We start from the raw sequence: 21,356 nt of genomic DNA, 5'->3' as shown, positions 1-21,356 counted from the left end.
AAAGGGGATCCCTGCACTGCCTGCCGGTTCCCTCTCCCTCCCCTGACGGTAACCCATCTACCTTCTTCTTTTACCTGAGGTGTGACTACCTCCCTATAACTCCTCTCAATAACCCCCTCCGCCTCCCGAATGATCCGAAGTTCATCCAGCTCCAGCTCCAGGTCCCTAACGCGGTTCTCGAGGAGCTGGAGTTGGGTGCACTTCCCGCAGATGTAGTCAGCAGGGACACTAGAGGTGACCCTTTCCTCCCACATTCTGCAGGAGGAACATTCAACTGCCCTAGCCTCCATTCCCACTGAACTAACTTCCCAACTACTGAAAACGGAAAAAAAAAAACTTTTTAGTTTAGCAATCCGACAGACAGAACTTTTTTTTTTTGGTTATAGGAGGAGGATGGGTGGGAGACACTACGTAAGTAGTGTTTCGGGTAAAGCTGTCACTCGAGAACAGCGCCTTCACAAACCACCTTCAACTTACGCTGACCGTACTGCACGTATGCAAATCTCCCCGGAACAGCCAATCAGAAGCTCTGCCATGGAGGGTGCATCACGGCTAGGAGGGGTCCTAGCCTGGGGGGGATGGGGGGGGGGGGGGGATACCGGGTTGCTGCTGGAATGGCCAGGAAGGAGCTGGTGTGGGTCGGGGGGGGGGGGGGGGGGGGATAGAGGAGAGGCGCTAAAGTCATGGGGAACGGGTCGGGCGGGGTGTGCTGGCCTGGGGCGAGCAGTCGATGAGCTATGGCTAGTCGGCGGGGGAGGGGGGGCGGGGTGCCCTCTGATCCGGCTGATCACCTGGAATGTGAGGGGGCTGAATGGGCCGGTTAAGCGGGCTAGGGTATTTTCTCATTTGAAGGGGCTGAAGGCGGACGTGGCTATGCTCCAGGAGACACACCTGAAGGTGGCAGACCAGGTTCGTCTGAGGAAGGGGTGGGTGGTGGAGGTTTTCCATTCAGGATTAGATGCGAAGAACCGGGGGCTGGCGATTCTGGTGGGGAAGAGGGTGGCGTTCGAGGCGCCTGAGGTGGTGGCGGACAAGGAGGGTAGGTTTGTTATGGTGAAGGGAAGGCTGCAGGGAGAGAAGGTGGTGCTGGTAAACGTGTATGCCCCAAATTGGGATGATGCTGGCTTTATGAGGCGTATGTTGGGCCGCATTCCGGACCTGGAGGCGGGGGGCCTGATCATGGGGGAGACTTTAACACGGTGCTGGATCCCCCACTAGACCGGTCCAGTTCAAGGACGGGTAGGAGGCCGGCGGCGGCCAAGGTGCTGAGGGGGTTTATGGACCAGATGGGAGGGGTGGATCCCTGGAGGTTTGAGAGGCCGAGGGTGCGCGAGTATTCCTTTTTCTCCCATGTGCATAGGGTTTACTCCCGAATAGATTTTTTCGTTCTGAGCAGGGGATTGATCCCGAGGGTGGAGGATGCCGAGTATTCAGCCATAGCAATTTCAGACCATGCTCCGCATTGGGTTGATCTGGAGATGGAGGAGGCGCGGGACCAGCGCCCGCTGTGGCGCCTGGATGTGGGGATGCTGGCTGATGAGGAGGTGTGTAGGAGGGTCCGGGGAAGTATTGAGGGGTACCTTGAGGCCAACGATACAGGGGAGGTCCGGGTAGGGATGGTTTGGGAGGCTCTGAAGGCAGTGATCCGGGGGGAGCTGATTTCCATCTGGGCCCATAGGGAAAGGAGGGAGAGGAGGGAGAGGGAGAGACTGGTGGGGGAGCTCCTAGATGTGGATAGGAGGTACGCCGAGGCCCCGGAGGAGGGATTGCTGGGGGAACGGCGTAGCTTGCAGGCCAAGCTTGACTTGCTGACCACCAGAAAGGTGGAGACACAGTGGAGGAAGGCGCAAGGCGCGGTTTATGAGTATGGGGAGAAGGCGAGCAGGATGCTGGCGCACTAGCTCCGCAGGCGGGATGCGGCTAGGGAAATTGGTGGAGTGATGGATAAGGGTGGGAATGTGGTGCGGAAGGGGGCAGAGGTGAACGGGGTCTTTAGGGACTTTTACGAGGAACTGTACCGCCGGTCGGAGCCACCGGTGGTGGTGGGGGGGGGGGGGGGGGGGGGGGGGGTGGACAACTTTCTGAACAGGCTACGTTTCCCAAAGGTACAGGAGGAGCTGGTGGAGGGGCTGGGGGCGCCGATTGAGTTGGAGGAGCTAGTCAGGGGGATTGGACAAATGCAGTCAGGGAAGTCTCCGGGACCGGATGGGTTCCTGGTGGAATTTTATAAAAAGTATGTGGACCTGGTGGGCCCCCTGTTGGTGCGAGCCTTCAATGAGGCATGGGGGGGGGGGGGGGGGCTTTGCCCCCGACGATGTCACGGGCGCTGATTTCTTTTATCCTGAAGCGGGATAAGGACCCCTTGCAGTGTGGATCAGACAGGCCAATCTCGCTCCTCAATGTGGATGCTAAGTTGCTGGCGAAGATCCTGGCCACCAGGATAGAGGACTGTGTGCCGGGGTGATACATGAGGATCAGACAGGATTTATCAAGGGAAGACAGCTTAATACGAATGTGCGGAGGTTGTTAAATGTTATTATGATGCCGGCGGTTGAAGGGGAGGCGGAGATAGTGGTGGGGCTAGATGCAGAGAAGGCCTTTGATAAAGTTGAGTGGGGGTACTTGTGGGAGGTGCTGGAGAGGTTTGGATTTGGGGAGGGGTTCATCCAATGGGTGAGGTTGCTTTATGAGGCCCCGATGGCGAGTGTAGCTAATAATGGAAGGAGGTCAGAGTACTTCAGGCTCTACCATGGGACCAGGCAGGGGTGCCCCCTGTCCTCCTTGCTTTTTGCACTGGCGATTGAACCTCTGGCTATGGCGTTGAGGGAGTCGGGGAGGTGGAGGGGTCTGGTGCGGGGGGGGGAGGAACATCGGGTATTGCTGTATGTGGACGACCTGCTGCTGTATGTGGCGGACCCAGTGGGAGGAATGCCGGGGGTGATGGAGCTGTTGGCTGAGTTTGGGGGCTTCTCGGGCTATAAGCTGTATCTGGGTAAGAGCGAGGTATTTGTAGTGCACCCGGGTGATCAGGAGGAGGGAATTGGGAGGCTCCCGTTTAAGAGGGCAGTGAAGAGTTTTAGGTACCTGGGGGTGCAGGTTGCCAGGAGTTGGGGGACTCTCCACAAGCTTAATTTTACCAGGCTTGTGGAGCAGATGGAGGAGGAATTTAAAAGGTGGGACATGGTGCCGCTATTACTGGCGGGTAGAGTGCAGTCCGTCAAAATGACGGTGCTCCCGAGGTTCTTGTTCCTTTTTCAGTGCCTGCCCATCCTTATCCTTAGGGCCTTTTTTAGGAGGGTGACTAGCAGCATCATGAGCTTTGTTTGGGCGCATGGGACCCCGAGGGTGAAGAGAGTCTTCTTGGAGCGGGGCAGAGATGGTGGGGGCTGGCGTTACCCAACCTCTCGGGGTATTATTGGGCAGCCAATGTGTCGATGGTGCGCAAGTGGGTGATGGAGGGGGAGGGGGCAGCATGGAAAAGGTTGGAGATGGCATCCTGTGGAGGCACAAGCCTGGGGGCCCTGGTAACGGCGTCGTTGCCGCTCCCTCCTACGAGGTATACCACGAGTCCGGTGGTGGCGGCTGCCCTCAAGATTTGGGGGCAGTGGAGGCAACATAGGGGGGAAGTGGGGGGCTCGATGGAGGCTCCGCTAAGGGGGAACCATCGGTTCGTCCCGGGGAACATTGATGGGGGGTTCCTGGGGTGGCACAGAGCGGGCATCAGAAAGCTGAGGGACCTGTTCATTGACGGGAGGTTTGCGAGCCTGGGAGAGTTGGAGGAGAAATTTGAGCTCCCCTCGGGGCACATGTTCAGGTACCTGCAGGTAAAGGCGTTTGCCAGGCGGCAGGTGGAGGGATTCCCTTTGCTGCCCGCGAGGGGGGTGAGGGACAGGGTGCTTTCGGGGGTCTGGGTCGGGGATGGGAAGGTATCTGATATCTACAAGGTAATGCAGGAGGTGGGAGGGGGAGCTGATCGAGGATGGGACATGGGTGGATGCCCTGGAGAGGGTTAAGTCTTCCTCCTCATGTGCGCGGCTTAGCCTCATCCAATTCAAGGTGCTGCACCAGGCCCATATGTCCGGGACTAGGATGAGTAGGTTCTTTGGGGGCGAAGACAGGTGTGTCAGGCGTTCGGGGAGTCCAGCAAACCATGCCCATATGTTCTGGGCATGCCCGGCACTGGAGGACTTCTGGAAGGGGGTGGCGAGAACGGTGTCGAGGGTGGTAGGATCCAGGGTCAAGCCAAGCTGGGGACTCGCAATTTTTGGGGTTGCGGTGGAGCCGGGACTGCACAAGGCGAGAGAGGCCGGTGTTTTGGCCTTTGCGTCCCTAGTAGCCCAGCGGAGGATCTTGCTACAGTGGAAGGATGCGAGACCCCCAAGCGTGGAGACCTGGATCAATGACATGGCGGGTTTTATTAAGCTGGAGAAGGTCAAATTCGCCCTGAGGGGATCGGTACAGGGGTTCTTTAGGCGGTGGCAGCCTTTCCTCGACTTTCTGGCTCAACGATAGGAAACTAGGTCAGCAGCAGCAGCAACCCGGGGGGAGGGGTGGAAAAAGGGGCGGGGGGGGGGTGTTGACTATGTTTATTTAATTTAATTTATTTTCAAGTTCTCTTGTTGTTTACCGGGGGTGGGGGGACTCGATATATGCGTTGTTACGGTCTTGGGGGTGTTATGCTTATTATGTTGTTTTATTGTTGTTTGTTACTGTTTGTTGTTATATATTTTGTAAAAAAATTTCAATAAAAATTATTTTTTAAAAAACCTTAATTTACCTGAATCTAGTCTTTACCGCTATTTTTAAGCATGTAATTTTGTTCACTCGCACTGTCCATCCTTTACTCAACTACCTTCAAGTACATTGTTGGAAGGGGTTTTGCCATTGCCTCAAACCAGCAGTGGTTCTAATTCAAGGTTTAATGATCTCATGATAATTTCTGGACCCTCACCTCTCTACAAGATGAGAAATGATCGGGAAGCTTGGTGTCCACCTTACGGATAACTGGTGGGAGGAGGCTCTTTTTAGGGTCCACTCCACATCTTCCTGTACTTGTCTCAACTTAAATCACTTAACCAAGGCCAAAATTAATAAACTTTTCTCCAACACAGATAACAAGTGCGACAGGTGCTCACTGACCCCTAAAGACCATACCCACATGTTCTGGTTCTGCCCGAAGCTGGCCGGCTTTTGGTCATCCTTCTTTCCACTCTTTCCAATGTTCTAGATATTGACCACCATCCTTGTCCTTTGACAGCCATATTTGGAACAATTTCAAGGGTATTAGGCGGGAACTTTCAAAAGTTATTTAGGGGTGGCTATTTGCAGGCAAAGGGTCAGCTGGTAAGTGGGAATCTTTCAAAAAGGTGTTAACTAGGGTTCAAGGTGAGTACATTCCTCTTAGAGTGAAGGGTAAGGCTCGTAGAAGGAGGGAACTCTGGATGACCCGGGATATTGAGGCCATGGTCAAAAGGAAGAAGGAGGTATATGACATGCATAGGCAGCTGGGATCAAATGGATCCCTTGAAGAGTCCAGAGCTTGTCGGAGTAGAGTTAAGAGAGAAATCAGGCAGTCCAGTGGCGCAGTGGGTTAGCCGCGCTGCCTCACGGCGCCGAGGTCCCAGATTCGATCCCGGCTCTGGGTCACTGTCCGTGTGGAGTTTGCACATTCTCCCCGTGTTTGCGTGGGTTGTGCCCCCACAACCCAAAGATGTGCAGGGCAGGTGGATTGGCCACGCTAAATTGCCCCTTAATTGGAAAAAAATGAATTGGGTACTCTAAATTTATTTTTTTTTAAAGAGAAAAATCAGGAGGGCAAAAAGGGGACATGAGTTTGTCTTGGCAGATAAGGCAAAAGAAAATCCAAAGAGCTTTTACAGATACATAAATGGTAAAAGGGTGACGAGGGAGAGGGTAGGGCCCCTCAAGGATAAACAAGGTCATCTATGTGCAGATTCACAAAGGGTGGGAGAGGACTTAAATTAATATTTCTCTTCAGTATTTACTGTTCAGAAAGGCATGAATGTTAGGGAAATTGGGGAAATAAAAAGTGATTTCCAAGGAGTGCACGTTGAAACAGATAAGGAGGTGCTAGAGGTATTAAAGCGCATCAAGGTAGTTAAATCCCTGAGACCTGATGAAATGTAACCCATGACGTTGTGGGAGGCGAGGGAGGAAATTGCCTGCCCCCCAAGCTGAGATATTTGAATCGTCGACAGATACAGGAGAAGTGCCTGAAGATTGGAGGGTAGTCTTGTTTAAGAAGGGCTGTAGGGATAAGCCTGGGAACTACAAACCGGTTAGCCTTACTTCTGTAGTGGGTAAATTGTCAGAAGGTATTCTGAGGGACAGGATCTTCAGGCATTTAGACAAGCAAGGGCTGTTAGTAAGTTTGAAGATTGTGGTGATTGTATATCAGTGTAGATGCAATACAACTGAGCAAACACTAGAGGGAGCACGGGAGAGCTATAAATACAGAGGAACAGAAAGTGAGGACACACTTCACAGAAGGGGGAATTGGTAGCAGGACATAGGCAAGCAGCATCGAGGTAACTGTAAGTTAAGCACTGAAGACAGAACAAACTCACAATAAAGCATCTACTTCAACTTTGAGACTACGAGCTTTATTAAGACACAAGGATCAACACATGGTACCAGCAGTGGCTTCAGACGCTTACTACAAGATTACTCAAGGAAAAGCTGCAGACACAGAAAGACCAAAATGGCAAGGAAAACTCCTACCGGACATTCGACTTGGGAAGACCTCGCTTATTCGATGAGGTGGGTTGGAACCCCACCTCAGCTGAACATAAGCGGTAATGTAAGTAATGTCTGGAAAAGATTTAAACAAGTGTTCGATATATATCGTAGCTAATGATTTAGCAGCAGCCTCAGCCGAAATAAAAATAGCACTGCTCATCGCAGGACATGAAGCTAGAGAAGTATATAATGGTTTTAAATACTCGAAAGATGAAGACAGCAACAACTTAGAAATAATACAAAAAAAATTTGAAGAGTACTGCATGGAATTTGAACAGCACTGTATGCTCAGAGGCCAAACTGCACAGGGACTGAGTGATACAAATCTCAAACAATCACTATCAGAACAGAAAGGGTTCAGTCTAGAAATCGGAGTGAAAAGTCCGGATTGAAAGGAAAAAGTAATATGAACTTTTCACAAAGACAAAACGCTGAAATCCAGTTCAGATCAAAAGGAAAAAGTAACTTGAACTTCTCACATAGACAAAACGCTGAAATCTAGTTCAGATCAAAAGGAAAAAGTAACTTGAACTTTTCACAAAGACAAAACGCTGAAATCCGCTGTAAAATGGCGTCGGACAGAGCACATGTCACAGTCTCTGGGGAACAAAGAACGAAAATTTGCGTCTGCACATGCGCAGGGAACAGAAGCCGCGCGTGCGGTTAAAATCAGCCGTTTTGCGTTCTGCGCATGCGCAGTTTTAAAAAGTTTTGGTCGCGGATCGTAACGCGCATTCCCAGTTAAAAGGAACGAGTGCACCATTCGAAGATGGTTCTGCGCATACGCAAGCCGCGCAGGCGCAGTGGACAAAAAACCGCACAGTAAAGGAAGACCGATTTGCGCATGCGCAATCGAATCCTATGCATGACGTTACGAGCGTCATGACGTCTGAGGACCCGGACCACGCCCACTTAAAAGGGAAATGCCGGAAAATTAAAAACAAGATACTTACAGCTGTAAAACCCAATTTTCTTACCTCAAAAGACAGAAAAACGCCTGAACTTACACCAGCAGTTGAAAATAACTCTCACAATACCCTGGAACAAGCAGTCTGCACCACCCAAAGTGAAGAGAACAAAAACAATTCCAAAACAAAAAAAGATGAAGAACACGATACCAAATCCGAAACAAAAAAAGATGATTTGTTTTTCGAACAATACTACTCAGACATGGCTGAGTTATTCGGATATGCAACAAATGATGAAGAAAACGATACCAAATCTGAAGCAAAAAAAAATGATTTGTTTTTTGAACAATACTACTCAGACATGGCTGAGTTATTCGGATATGCTGATCATAGCATCAGCAACACGGTCGCAAAGCTCAACACGACTCTGCTCGTGGTAGATGAATCCAACACCATGGTGCCATGGCAGATCGTCGATACATTGGATGACAGCAATACCCAAGACAAAGACGATGCCACACAGAGAGCACAGAAAGACTCCACAGAGAGAGCAATGACAGGCTCCACAGAGAGAGCGATGACAGGTTCCACAGTGAGAGTGATGAAATACTCCACAAAGAGAGTGACGCGAGCCTCCACAGACAGCTCGTTGAAAGACTCCAAAATGGAAGCAAGAAAACACACCCTGGCGAACACCATGCATGAACAAGACCATGAACATCAACCCACCGTCTCTGAGCAACCGCAAGCAGACTATGAAAGTCTACCAAGCTCACATAATCAAGAAGAAGACAATGTAAATCTACCCACTGCATGTGAAAACAGTGACAAGGTGATCACACTCGACATACAGGAGGTGCAGGATCACAGCGAGACTGACAGTTCTCTGCTCGTCTGTACAGAAGCACAGAGTAGGGCCACCCAAGAGTCCAGAGAGACCACGTCAATAGAAACCATGAAGATTTTGACTCCAGAAGAGGAACACCAAGAGTCCAGTGAGATCACGCCAATAGAAACCATGAAGATTTTGACTCCAGAAGAGGAGCACCAAGAGTCCAGAGAGACCACGTCAATAGAAATCGTGAAGATTTTGACTCCAGAAGAGGAGCACCAAGAGTCCAGAGAGACCACGTCAATAGAAATCGTGAACATTTTGACTCCAGAAGAGGAGCACCAAGAATCCAGAGAGACCACGTCAATAGAAATCGTGAAGATTTTGACTCCAGAAGAGGAGCACCAAGACCAACAAGAAAATGAAATCGTCAAGAATTTGACTCCACAAGAGGAGCACCAAGGAAGCAAAGAAGAGGAATCAAATCCACCACAAATGACTGATGTCACCAGCATCAATGCAACATCAGATCATTCTCTAGACGAAACGTTCAATGTAACAGATACCACAAAGGACACTCACACCAATAACTGTGACAATGACTCAAATTATCCACACGGGACACTCATTGAGCACAAGAAAAACAAAAACCTCAAGAAGCACAGCAGAAACAAGAACAACAACAGCAAGAACCGGGGGTTTTAAGGGGATCTTTCACGGGCGCAGATGGGGTGAACCGGGAGGAGTCGGAAGGTGGCAGGAGCAGCCGGGTCAGCGGAGACCAGCTGACTCTCGGGAGTACGATGTGGGGTACATCGCGGCTAGGAGGGGTCCTAGCCAGGGGGGGGGGGGGGGGGGGGGAGGGGGGGGGGGGGGGGCTGGGGGGGGACACCGGGTTGCTGCTGGAAAGACCAGGGACGAGAAGGGGAGAGCCGGGGGGGTGGGGGGGGGGGGCCATCGCTATGGGAAGCGGGTCAGAAAAGAAGGGATGACCCGGGGCGAGCAAGGGACAAGACATGGCTAATCGACAGGGAGTAGGGACGGGTCGCTCTGCGACCCGATTGATCACGTGGAACGTAAGGGGGCTGAATGGGCCGGTCAAAAGATCAAGGGTCTTCTCACACCTGAAGGGACTGAAGGCTGATGTAGCAATGCTGCAGGAGACTCATTTGAGGGTAGCAGATCAGGTCCGCCTGAGAAGGGGGTGGGTGGGACAGGTGTTCCACTCAGGCTTGGATATCAAGAACCGGGGGGTGGCGATTTTGGTGGGAAAGAGGGTGTCGTTTGTGGCGGCAGAGGTGGTGGCAGACAAGGAGGGCAGGTACGTGATGGTGAGGGGTAGGCTGCAGGGAGAGAATGTGGTACTGGTAAATGTGTATGCCCCGAACTGGGACGACGCAGGTTTTATGAGGCGCCTGCTGGGCCTCATCCCGGGACTGGAGGCAGGGGGCCTGATCATGGGAGGGGACTTTAATACGGTGTTAGACCCTGGGCTGGATAGATCGAGTTCCAGGACGAATAGGAGGCCGGCAGCGGCAGAGGTGTTAAGGGGGTTCATGGAGCAGATGGGAGGGGTAGACCCATGGAGATTTGGTAGGCCTAGGGCGAGGGAGTATTCTTTTTTCTCCCACGTCCACAGAGTGTACTCTAGGATCGATTTTTTCGTATTGAACAGGGGGCTGATACCGAGAGTGCAGGACACGGAGTACTCGGCCATTGCGATATCGGACCATGCACCACATTGGGTGGACGTGGACATGGGGGAGGCGCGGGACCAACGCCCGTTGTGGCGCCTGGATGTAGGGCTGTTGGCGGACGAAGAGGTGTGCAGAAGGGTGAGAACGGGCATTGAGAACTATCTGGGTACGAATGACACAGGTGAGGTGCAGGTGGGGACGGTCTGGGAGGCCTTGAAAGCAGTGATTAGAGGAGAGCTGATCTCCATAAGGGCACACAGAGAGAGGAAGGAGAGGCAGGAAAGGGAGAGGCTGGTGGGGGAGCTCCTAGAAGTAGATAGGAAATATGCGGCGGCGCCAGAGGAGGGGCTATTAAGGGAGCGGCGTAGCTTGCAGGCCAGGTTCGACCTACTGACCACTAGGAAGGCGGAAATGCAGTGGAGAAGGGCGCAGGGTGTGGCGTATGAGTACGGGGAAAAGGCGAGCAGGATGCTGGCACACCAGCTTCGTAAGCGAGATGCAGCCAGAGAGATTGGGGGAGTGAGAGAGAGGGGTGGGGACGTAGTGCAGAAGGGGCAAGAGGTGAATAGGGTCTTTAGGGACTTCTATAGGGAATTGTATAGGTCTGAACCGCCGAAGAGGAGAGGGGGAATGAAGAACTTTCTCGACAAATTGGGGTTCCCAAAGGTACAGGAGGAGCTGGTGGAAGGGTTGGGGGCGCCGATAGAGCTGCAGGAGCTAATTAAAGGGATAGGCCAGATGCAGGCGGGGAAGGCGCCGGGGCCGGATGGGTTCCCGGTGGAGTTTTACAGGAAATTTGTGGACTTGGTGGGTCCAGTGCTGGTGCGAGCCTTCAATGAGGCGCGCGAGGGGGGGGTACTGCCCCCAACAATGTCGCAGGCCCTGATCTCCTTGATTTTGAAGCGGGACAAGGACCCGGTCCAGTGCGGGTCCTACAGGCCCATCTCCCTCCTGAATGTTGACGCCAAGCTGTTAGCAAAGGTCCTGGCAACCAGGATAGAGGACTGTGTGCCAGGGGTAGTCCATGAAGACCAGACGGGGTTCGTGAAGGGACGCCAACTTAACACAAATGTCCGGAGATTGTTAAATGTGATTATGATGCCAGCAGTGGAAGGGGAGGCGGAGATAGTGGTAGCGCTGGACGCGGAGAAGGCATTTGACAGGGTGGAGTGGGAATACTTGTGGGAGACGTTGGAAAGGTTTGGGTTTGGGGAGGGATTTATCAAGTGGGTAAAACTGCTCTATTCAGCTCCGACGGCAAGTGTGGTAACAAACGGAAGGAGGTCAGAATATTTTGGGCTCCATCGAGGTACTAGGCAGGGATGTCCCCTATCTCCCTTACTCTTTGCATTAGCGATTGAGCCGTTGGCGATGGCACTGAGGGGTTCAGGGGGGTGGAGAGGACTGACAAGGGGAGGGGAGGAACATCGGGTCTCGCTCTATGCGGATGATTTGTTGTTGTATGTGGCAGACCCGGAGGGGGGAATGCCGGAGGTAATGGGGATACTAGCGGAGTTCGGGGACTTTTCGGGATATAAATTAAATCTGGGGAAAAGTGAGGTCTTTGTAATACACCCGGGAGACCAAGGGGAGGGAATTGGGAGGCTCCCCTTCAAAAGAGCAGTTAAAAGTTTTAGGTATTTGGGGGTGCAGGTGGCAAAGAACTGGGGGACCCTCCACAAGTTGAACTTTTCCAGACTGGTGGAACAGATGGAGGAGGAGTTTAAGAGGTGGGACATGGTGCCGCTGTCGCTGGCAGGGAGGGTGCAGTCAGTTAAAATGACGGTCCTCCCGAGGTTCTTGTTTTGTTCCAGTGTCTGCCCATCTTCCTCCCCAGGGCCTTTTTCAAGAAGGTAACGAGTAGTATCATGGGGTATGTGTGGGCACATGGCACCCCGAGAGTTAGAAGGGTCTTTTTGGAGCGGAGTAGGGATAGTGGAGGGCTGGCGTTACCCAACCTTTCAGGATATTACTGGGCGGCAAATACATCGATGGTACGAAAGTGGATGATGGAAGGGGAGGGGGCAGCCTGGAAGCGCATGGAGAGGGCGTCCTGCGGCAACATAAGCTTAGGGGCACTGGTAACGGCACCATGGCCGCTCCCTCCCACGAGGTATACCACGAGCCCGGTGGTGGCGGCCACCCTCAAGATCTGGGGGCAGTGGAGGCGACACAGGGGGGAAGTGGGAGGTCTGATAGGGGCACCACTAAGAGGGAACCACAGATTTGCGCCGGGAAACACAGGAGGGGGATTCCAGAGCTGGCAGAGGGCGGGTATTAGACAACTGAGGGACCTGTTTATAGAGGGGAGGTTTGCGAGCCTGGGAGAGCTGGAGGAGAAATTTGGGCTCCCCCCGGGGAACACGTTCAGGTACCTCCAAGTGAAGGCATTTGCCAGACGACAGGTAGCGGGGTTCCCCGCGCTCCCCGACAGGGGGGTGAGTGATAGGGTGCTATCAGGGGTCTGGGTCGGGGAGGGGAAGATCTCGGACATCTATAAGATTATGCAGGAGGTGGAGGAGGTACCAGTAGAGGAGCTGAAAGATAAGTGGGAGTTAGAGCTGGGGGAACAGATAGAGGACGGGACATGGGCAGACGCCCTGGAGAGGGTCAACTCGTCGTCGTCATGTGCGAGACTAAGTCTCATTCAATTTAAGGTACTGCATAGAGCCCACATGACGGGGACAAGGATGAGTCGGTTTTTCGGGGGTGAAGACAGGTGTATTAGATGTTCGGGAAGCCCTGCGAATCATGCACATATGTTTTGGGCATGTCCGGCACTGGAGGAGTTCTGGAAGGGGGTGGCAGGGACGGTGTCGAGAGTGGTGGGGTGCAGGGTCAAGCCAGGATGGGGACTTGCGATCTTCGGGGTTGGGGTGGAACCGGGGGTACAGGAGGCGAGGGAGGCTGGAATATTAGCCTTTGCGTCCTTGGTGGCTCGGAGGAGGATCCTGATTCAGTGGAGGGACGAAAGGCCTCCGAGTGTTAACACCTGGTTAAACGACATGGCAAACTTCATCCAATTGGAAAGGATCAAATTCGCCCTGAGAGGGTCGGTGCAGGGGTTTTCCAGGCGATGGCAACCCTTCCTAGACCTCTTGGATCAGAGATAGAGACTGAGGCCGTGACAGCAGCAACCCGGGAGGGGAGGGGAGGGGAGGGCGGGAGGGAGGGGGGGAGGAGGGGGGGGGGGGAGGGGGGACAAAGACGAAGGAAGTACGGTAGCGGTGGTGGCACGGGCAAGGCCTGCCCGAGGACGCTGCTAGAAATGATAAGTTGGTCTGACTGTCGGTTCGCCGGCGGGGGGGGGGGGGGGGGGGGGGGACGCGCGGGTAGGGGGGGGGGGAGACTTTTTTTTTTTCTTTTCTTGTTAAGTAGGGGGGTTTGACTTTGTTTTGGTATAATTTAAATGTGAATGTAGAGGGGGTTAAAATGTTTGTATTTTGAAAAATTCAATAAAAATTATTTAAAAAAAAAACAACAGCAAGAACAAAAGCAACATGAAGCGCGATAAGAACAACAAAAATCGCAAGAAGCACTGCAGAAAAAAGAACAACAGCAACAACAAAAACTACAAGCACAACAACAAAAACTACAAGAAGAACAACAAAGACAACAAGAGGCATAACAAGCACGACAAGAACCAAGACAGAAACGACAAAAACAGCAACAAGAACGACAACGGAAACAACAAAGACAGAAACAACAACAATGAAACTACGACTTGTACAAAATGGTACAACTCTGCACATGAAGGACAATGCCACAGCACACTGCAAAACAATGACAAGATACAAACATGCCATGGGATGACAACGAATCTCACAAACTCACATCTGCTCCAGAACAAGCAAACACACCAGCTTTCAAGGCAGATGACACACTAAATCGATACCACAAGCACAGAAAAAAGTCCATGTCAGTCAACATCAGTGGTTCGACCATTCAAACACCTCGGGATGACGTATTGGTTACTTAAAATAACAAGAAAACCGACAACATTCACAACGGAGTTGCAATGGCAATATCACCACGTCAACAACGAAAAAGAAAAAACTCAATGAACAAATTCATCAAGTTTGGACTCATAAATGTTTTTTTATGAAGATTGGACTCGTAAATATAAATTGGTTTTGTACAATATGCAATAACACCATCACTTGTATAGATACACATATTGTAAGTAATCTAACTGTTTTGTACAATTTTCTTTAACAATGTACAGAAAATATGTAAAGAAAAAAGGGGGGATGTGGTGATTGTATATCAGTGTAGATGCAATACAACTGAGCAAACACTAGAGGGAGCACGGGAGAGCTATAAATACAGAGGAACAGGAAGTGAGGACACACTTCACAGAAGGGGGGATTGGTAGCAGGACATAGGCAAGCAGCATCGAGGTAACTGTAAGTTAAGCACTGAAGACAGAACAAACTCACAATAAAGCATCTACTTCAACTTTGAGACTACGAGCTTTATTAAGACACAAGGATCAACACAAAGATGACACCAAGATTGGTGGCATAGAGTATAGTGAAGAAGGTTATATAAGATTGTAACAGGATTTCTTTTTAAGAGTACCCAATTATTTTTTCCAATTAAGGGGCAACTTATTGTGGCCAATCTACCTACCCTGCATATTTTTGGGTTGTGGGTGTAAAACCCACGCAGACAGGGAGAATGTGCAAACACCACACGGACAGTGATCCAGGGCCGGGATCGATCCTGGGTCCTCAGTGCCGTAGCAGTGATAACCACTGCGCCATTGTCCTGCCCTTGCAATTGGGCCAGTGGGCCGATGAACGGCAGATGGAGTTTAATTTGGATAAATGTGTGGTGATGCGTTTTGGTAGATCGAATCAGAGCAGGACCTACTCAGTTAATGGTAGGGAGTTGGGGAGAGTTACAGAACAAAGGGATCTAGGGGTACAGGTTCATAGCTCCTTGAAGGTTGAACTGCAGGTGGACAGGGTGGTGAAGAAGGCATTCAGCACGCTAGGTTTTATTGGTCAGAATATTGAGTACAATAGTTGGACGTCTTGTTGAAGTTGTACAAGACATTAGTCAGACCACACTTGGAATACTATGTTCAGTTCTGGTCACCCTATTATAGGAAGGATATTGTTAAACTAGAAAGAGTGCAGAAGAGATTTATGAGGATGCTACCAGGACATACTTGTCTGAGCTATCAGGAGAGGCTGGAGCGTAGGAGACTTAGGGATGATTTATAGAAGTTTATAAAATAATGAGGGGCATAGATAAGGTAGATAGTCAACATCTTTTCCCAAAGGTAGAGGAGTCTAGAACAAGAGCGCATAGGTTTAGGGTGAGAGGGGAGAGATACAAAAGGGAGCAGAGGGGAGATTTCTTCACACAGAGGATGGTGAGCATCTGAAATGAGCTGCCAGTGGCAGTGGTAGAGGCGGGTACAATTTTTCCCTTTAAAAAACAGTTAGACAGTTACACGGGCAGGGTGGGTATCGAGGGATATGGGCAAAATGCGGGCGAGCTTAGTGATAGAAACTGGGCGACATGGACAACTGGGTCAAAGGGTATGTTTCCATGTTTAAACATCCATGACTCTATGACTAAGATTGAGGGAGATTTCATTGTATTTGTGACATTAATAGCCCACAGGCGGATTTTATTAATCTGGATGTCCCCCAACCTACCCAATGCTTAATCCTGATTGGAGGACTCAATATCTTTTTTTATATTTGGAGAAGATATGTCAATAGAGGAGCCACTGAGAAACCATTTGTCTCTTTCTTTATAGAGTTAATTACTGTTGACTTTTAGTTTTACTGTGTTTTGGATAGTTTTTCTTTTTTGTTCACTGAGGGGGCGGGGTTGCATTATGGTACTTTGTAATTACTGATTTGTTTATCTGCTCCTTTGTATTTTGGAAATCAATTTAAAACATTAGCAGAGTGCCAGTGCTCAGTGAAAGCAGAACTAAAGAACAAGTAACAAAAGTCCTTGTGGGGACAGGGATTGCGTTGGTGCAAAAAAATGTTTTGAATCAAAAAGGGTCAAGAATGAGCAGACTGTTCAGTCTAAAGTTGTTGCACTCAATATTGGATCCAGAAGACAGGAATATGCCTAATTGAAAGATACATACAGACATCGGAATTAGGATCAGGAGTAGGCTACTCAGCCCTTCGAGTAGCTCTGCTGTTCAATAATATCATGCTGATCTGATTGTAACTTCATCGCCACATTGTTTCCCATCCCCAATAACCTTTCACCCCCTTGTTAATCATTAATCTATCTACTCTGCCTTGACAATATTTAAAGACTCTGCTCCTACTGTCTTTCGAGAAACTCACCAACCTGAGAGAAAAGATTTCTCCTCATCTCCATTTTAAATGACTGACCTGGAGGCGTGACCTGGATCACTAGAGAATTGCAGCAGGATGAGGATGGACAGGTGGACATGAGAGCAAGATGCTGGGTTAAAATGGCAAGAAACCGGAAGGTTTGGTTCATGCTTGGAGGCTGAGCAAAGGTGTTCAGAAAAGCGGTCACCCGGTCTACGTTTAGACTTCCCAATGTAGAGAAGACTCATTGGGAGCACTCAGTAAAATAGGCTGGAAGATCTACACAGATTTTTAAAAAGAGTGAGAGCACGTCATGGAGAGCGTTTGGCGAGAGTACGAGCGTGCTGGAGAACGGTTGGAGAGAGCTGGCGTGTGCGCTGGAGAACTGTCAGAGTGCGCACTGGTGATCAGTTGGAGATAGACTCTGCTCCTACTGTCTTTCGATCACTAGATCACTAGAGAGCAGTCAGTGAAAGCGTGTGTACTGGAGGGCAGTTGAAAAGAATACGCGCACTGGAGAGCAGCTGGAGAGCGTATGCGCTGGGCAGCAGTAGGAGAGCGCACACATGTGCTGGAGAACAGTAGGAGAGAGCATACGTGCATGCTGGACAGCAGTTGGAGAGACTGCATGGGCATGCTGGAAAATGATCAGGGAACACATGCCCCCACTGGAGAGCACTTGCAGAGTGCACATGCTGCAGGGCATTTGGAGAAGCATGTTCACTGGAGAGCAGTTGGATAGAGCATGTTTGCATGCTGGAGAACAGGCGGAGAAAGTGTGCGCACTGGAGACAAGGCAGAGAGAGCACACACATTGGAGAGCAGGTGTAAAGAGCGAGTGCACCGGAGAGCAGTTGGAGACAGCGAGCGCACTGGACAGCAGTTGGAGAGGGTGCGTGCACTGGAACGCAGTTGGAGATAGTGCGTGCACTGGAACGCAGTTGGACACAGTGCGTGCACTGGAGAGCAGTTGGAGAGAGTGTGTGCGCTGGAACGCAGTTGGAGAGAGTGCATGCACTGGAGAGCAGTTGGAGAGAGTGCGTGCGCTGGAATGCAGTTGGAGAGACTGCATGCACTGGAGAGCAGTTGGAGAGTGCATGCGCTGGAACGCAGTTGGAGAGAGTGCATGCACTGGAGAGCAGTTGGAGAGTGCATGCGCTGGAACGCAGTTGGAGAGAGTGCATGCACTGGAGAGCAGTTGGAGAGAGTGCGTGCGCTGGAATGCAGTTGGAAAGAGTGCATGCACTGGAGAGCAATTAGGGAGAGTGCGTGCGCTGGAACGCAGTTGGAGAGAGTGCATGCACTGGAGAGCAGTTGGAGAGTGCATGCGCTGGAACGCAGTTGGAGAGAGTGCATGCACTGGAGAGCAGTTGGAGAGAGTGCGTGCACTGGAACACAGTTGGAGAGAGTGCATGCACTGGAGAGCAGTTGGGGAGAGCAGGTGCATTGGAGAACAGTTGGAGGGAACCCGTGCATTGGAGAGCAGTTGGAGAGAGCGCACGCGCTGGAGGGCAGTGTATATAGAGCGTGCACTGGAGAGCAGGGGGAGAGAGCATGTGTGCTGGAGAGCAGTTGGAGAGAGCACCCGGGCGTGCTGGAGAACAGTCGGAGAGCGCATGCGGAATGGAGACAAGGTAGAGAGCGCGCACACTGGAAAGCAAATGCAGAGAGATTGTGCACTAGTGAGCAGTTGGAGACAGCAAGCAGACCAGAGATAGGTTGGAGAAAGCAAGTGCACTGGAGAGCAGTTGGAGAGAGAGCATGCAGTGGAAACCAGTTGGAGAGAGTGTGCGCACTGGAGAAAGCTCAGTGAGTGTGCACGCACTGGAGAGCAATTAGAGGGAACCCATGCACTGGAGAGAAGTTGGAGGGAGTGTGCGCACTGGAGAGCTGTTAGAGTGTATACGCACTGGATAGCAGTTGGAGAGAGCGCGTGCACTGGAGAGCAGTTGGCGAGAGCACACATGCTGCAGGGCAATTGGAGAGAGAGTGCGTGCTGGAGAGCAGTTGGAGTGTGTGCACTTGAAAGCAATTTGAGAGTGTGCGCGCACCGGAGAGCAGTTGGAGACAATGTGCGCACTGGAGAGCAGTTGGTGAGAGCGCGCGTGCTGGAGAGAAGTTGGTTAGAACACGCGCACAGACGATCAGTTGGAGAGATCGAATGCACTAGACAGCACTCGATGAGAGAACATGCACTGGAGATCAGTTGAAGAGTACACGCACATACGGGAGAGCAATTGGAGAGAGCGCGCGCATTGGAGGTAAGCTCGAGAGAGCATTTGCATTGCATTGCTCACTTTCTCCAACTGCTCTCCAGCACGCTCACTCTCTCCAACTGCTCTCCAGCGTGCGTTCTACTACAACTGGGGCAGCACGGTAGCACACTTGCTTCAAAGCTCCAAGGTCCCAAATTCGATTCCCATCTTGGGTCACTGTCTTTGCGGAGTCTGCACGTGCGAGGGCTTCCTCTGGGTGCTCCGGTTTCCTCCCACAGTCCAAAAATGTCCAGGTTATGTGGATTGGCCATGATAAATTGTCCTTAGTGTCCAGAAAGGTTCAGTGGGGTTTCTGGGTTATGGGGTAGGTTGGAAGTGTGGGCTTAAGTGGGGTGCTCTTTCCAAGGGCTGGTGCAGACTCGATGGGCCGAATGACCTCCTTCTGCACTGTAAATTCTATGAAAACAAATTCTATGAACTGCTCTCCAGTGAGCATGTTGTCTTATTGCTCTCCAGTGCGCGCACTCTCTCCAACTGCTCTCTCGTGCGCAAGCTTTCTCCAACTGTTGGAGAGAGTGCTCACACTAGAGAGCAGTTGGAGAGAGTGCTCACACTAGAGAGCAGTTGGAGAGAGTGCTCACACTGGAGAGCAGTTGGAGAGAGTGCTCACACTAGAGAGCAGTTCAAGATAGAGCGTGCAATGGAGAGCAGTTGAACATAGATCGCACACAGGAGAGCTGTTTGGACAGAGTGAGCGTGCTGGAGAGCAGTTGGAGCGAGCGTGCACACTGGAGAGTTGGAGTGAGAACGTGCACTGGAGAGCAGTTGTAGAGCAAGCGCGCGCTTGAGGCAGTTGGCGAGAGAGCGCGTGCACTGGAAAGACCGCGCGCAATGGAGAGAAGTTGCAGATAGTATGCACGCTCGAGATCAGTTGGAGACAGCGCGCGTGCACAAGAGGGCAATTGGAGAGAGCACGTGCACTGATCGCCAGTTCGAGAGAGAGCGCGGCCCGGAGAGTTGGAGAGAGCGCGTGTGCATGAGAGTTGTTGGGAACGCTTGGAGAGCGCGTGCACTGGGGAGCTGTTGGAGAGCGTGCGCGTTGGAGATAGTACGCACGCTACAGCAGTTGGAGAGTGCGCGCTCTGGAGAGTCCGGGAAGCGCATGCACACATTGCCCAGCAGTTGGAGACAGTGCGCCTGCTGGACAGTTGTAGAGCGCGCGCGCTTTAGGCAGTTGGAGAGAGAGTGGGCGCGCAGTGGAAATCAGTTGGCGAGAGAGCACGCGCACTGGGGAGCAGTTGGGGAGAGAGAGCGCGCACTGGAGCAGTTTAAAAGAGCACGCGCGCTGGAGAGCAGTTTGTGAGACTGCAAGTGCGCGCTGCAGAATGGTCGGTGAGTGTATGCACACGCTGGAGAGCGGTTGGAAAGAAAGCGGGTCGAGTGGCGCGCGCGTACCGGAGGGCAGTTAGAGCGATTCCATGCCCTGGACCACGAAACAGCGCGCGCGTACCGGAGGGCAGTTAGAGCGATTCCATGCCCTGGACCACGAAACAGCGCGCGCGGCCGTGTTTGAAAAGCGCATGCGCAGTAGAGGAGCGGTTGGAAGGAGCGCCTGCGCGATGGTCAACAAGTTTCTGGAGAAAAGCAAAACGTGTTCGAGGAATCGGCCCTTAAACACTTGGATAGAGGGAATATAAAGTTAAACAGAGTGAGGACAGCAGTGTAAGAGTGAGTACTGCGGGCAGCCCGTGTTGGTGATTGTGGAGCTGATTTAAGTGGTGGGCTTATTGTGGGAAGCATTTTGCTCGTTTCAGCGCCAGGGATTGTCTCTCAGAACAGCCCTCTGAAGTGCCTGAGTGGAGGACGTGAGAAGTTGCTCCTCAGCCCCACAGGAGCAAGTTAACCTTTCAACATCCCAGTAAGGGTACTTTCCACAGTGTTGGTGTTACCACCAAGCTCAATGGCATAGACCTTGAACAGTTGGAGCAACTCCAGACTGAAAAAGGAACTACCATCATATGTCTTTGGCTAGATATGACTCCAACCTGTGGAGAGTTTTGTCTGATTCCCATGGACTTCAATTCTGCTTGGGCTCAGGCTCGTTGCTTCAGCCAAGGCTATCAATGAGGTATGACGCTTCGACACCATCTTAACTCACAGCAGCCCGTATCACCTGGAAGAACAAGGGTAGTTGACGCATAGACCCATCACTTGCAAGTTCCTGTTTAAAATACACACCATCCTAACTTGAAACTATTGCCATTTCTGTAATGTTACTGGGTCAAAACTCTGGAACTCAGTTCTTCACAACGCAGTGGGTGAATCTACAACACACTGCAGCAGTTCAGAATGATGGACAACGACCATCTAAGCGCCATTAGAGATAGGCAAAAACTATTGACCTTGCGAGTAATGTTTCCGTTCCAAGAACATGTTTAAAAATTTCTGTGAGGAAACAATCCACTCAAGTTAATAAGATCATTTGTATCTGAAAATTGAATTAACAGGTAGTGTGAATCACTAAATGTTTATTTAAGCCTCTAACCAAAGAGCTTGGAGTCTAAACAATGAAAAACTGAGGCAGGGGCAAAATCTTGGCTTCCATGACCGATTTAAATATGGAC

General features: G+C 51.3%; 1 protein-coding gene across 2 annotated transcripts in view; it reads left to right on the top strand.

Moving 5' to 3' along the window:
- Positions 1-19,947: 19,947 nt before the first annotated feature.
- LOC119971590 (embryonic protein UVS.2-like) overlaps positions 19,948-21,356 on the top strand; it is a 174,071-nt gene continuing 172,662 nt past the window's right edge. Inside the window, exon 1 of one of the 2 annotated variants that reach the window (XM_038807362.1) lies at positions 19,948-20,124. The gene's annotated coding sequence lies outside the window, so the exon portion shown is untranslated. Of the gene's footprint in view, positions 20,125-20,188; positions 20,461-21,356 lie in introns of those variants that run through there. The other variant, XM_038807361.1, reaches the window with a different exon arrangement.

Source organism: Scyliorhinus canicula, chromosome 9 (assembly GCF_902713615.1).
Source record: "Scyliorhinus canicula chromosome 9, sScyCan1.1, whole genome shotgun sequence".
Classification (NCBI taxonomy): Eukaryota; Metazoa; Chordata; class Chondrichthyes; order Carcharhiniformes; family Scyliorhinidae; genus Scyliorhinus; species Scyliorhinus canicula.
This window is presented reverse-complemented; position numbering and strand designations above follow the sequence as displayed.